General features: G+C 41.4%; 1 long non-coding RNA gene across 2 annotated transcripts; it reads left to right on the top strand.

Moving 5' to 3' along the window:
* Positions 1 to 387: 387 nt before the first annotated feature.
* On the top strand, positions 388 to 974 carry LOC106527142 (uncharacterized). 2 transcript variants are annotated; one of them, XR_001311345.1, is made up of 3 exons: positions 388 to 467; positions 567 to 782; positions 867 to 974. It is a non-coding gene; the product is annotated as an uncharacterized LOC106527142 (long non-coding RNA). The 2 variants fall into 2 exon arrangements; XR_001311346.1 differs by having other exon boundaries at positions 390 to 467; positions 570 to 782.
* The last annotated feature ends 713 nt before the right edge of the window (positions 975 to 1687 follow it).

Genomic DNA, 1687 nt, shown 5'->3' with positions numbered 1-1687 from the left:
TCTCTCTCTCTCTCTCTCTCTCTCTCTCTCTCTCTCTCTCTCTCTCTCTCTCTCTCTCTCTCTCTCTCTCTGTGTCAGTCTGTGTTTGACCCTCGAAACATTCAGAGCAAAAAGTTCATTTGAGTTTCAAAGGCGCGCACTTTCAAAAACTGTGTTGTTTTTTGATGAAGAAGAACAATGCCTTTGATCGGAGTCAATAAAGCTACGGAAAATGGTGAGAATGATCTTTTATTGAATTTAAAAAAGTTGTCTATTTCTAAAAAAGGTATTTTTTTCTCTAGAATGGGATGATTTAAATTTGCCAGATGAACTACGTAAGATTTACACTCTGTACGTGAATTTTTTTTATTTGTATTGTGTTTAATTTATTTATTTTATAAAAAACGCAGTAACTTTCCAAGGGGAGGGGTTTCAGTCAGACCCGGGTACGAGTCCTGTTCAGAATCTACGGAGCTCTGAAGATCCAGGTGGGTTGTGTAAGATTGTAGAAATTATCTGTGTATATTATTTTTATTGATTAAGGTTTTAATTATTATTTTCTTTTTTTATAAAAAAAAAATCAAAAGCAGCTTTCCGTGTGGTTCAGCCCGATCTGTTCCCCGCCACGATGCCTGACCCGACCGATCCGAACCATCCGTTACCTACACAGACAGACGCGGTCCGACCGAATCCTAATCAGGCCTGCAGAGTACCCACTCTCTGTGTGAGAAGGAGCAGGATCGAGAGGGCTCTCCGACGCAGAGCGGGCCCGCGCGGGTATCTATCAAGAAGAAGAAGAAGAAGTGAGTATATTTTATATTTTTCAACACTGACACGCACGCGTTTTTTTATTAGGAAAGTTATTTATTTATTTTATTTATTTTTAGATCATTCATCCACCGTCGATGAATTGAGGAGTCACTGCCTTCAGACCATCCTGCATTTAACAGAACTCTGCATAAGATTGTTTGAGGAAGAAAATAGCTGAAAAAATGTCTAGTTTGTCAAATCATATTGATCATGTTGAAATAAATTATTTTCACGAGTTAGAACAGGCTTTACAAAATCTTATTCAACAGAACTCTCTGTCAACCTCAGAAGCTAATGACATTTCTGTTCTGAGTCAATCGTTACAAAATGTTTTAAATAGCGCTGAACAGAATTCACCCCCAGGTTCGCCAAATCAGACAGRAACTCTAATTCAAGCATTACGTGACGAAATTGTGGGACAACAACAACAACAGTCTGATCAGGACCACTTCGAAACTCTTCAAATTAACAGCACAACTCTGGACCAGACTCCAATCGGTTTGCTTGTTAACTCATTAAAAAATTCATTATCTGGACTTAGAAACGCTGCCGCTGCTGCAGGTGCTGCTGCAGGTGCTGCTGATGATAGCGCTCAAAATAGCACACCCGACACGAGGCAATCAACGCACACTGATTTATTTAATATTTTAGATGATGCGTTATTAGCGTTACGAATCGTGCGCTCCCCAGAACAAAACCGTGAACAAGACCCAGATATCCACCCGCAACCCCCCGATCCTTCCCCGCGCCATGTCTCCTCTCTAACTACGGAGGCTGCTTCATCAAACTCGGTTCCTCACAGCCACAGCGCAATCCAGTATGGTGCGGGGATTCATGCTCCTTCACCTCCCTCCTCTCCAGCTCCAGGACCTTCAACTGGTCCAGATCAAAATGAAAT

The sequence above is a fragment of the Austrofundulus limnaeus genome, unplaced genomic scaffold (genome assembly GCF_001266775.1).
Source record: "Austrofundulus limnaeus strain Quisiro unplaced genomic scaffold, Austrofundulus_limnaeus-1.0 Scaffold310, whole genome shotgun sequence".
In the NCBI taxonomy this organism is placed as follows: Eukaryota; Metazoa; Chordata; class Actinopteri; order Cyprinodontiformes; family Rivulidae; genus Austrofundulus; species Austrofundulus limnaeus.
The sequence above is the reverse complement of the archived record's forward strand: the minus strand, read 5'-3'. Positions and strand labels throughout refer to the sequence as shown.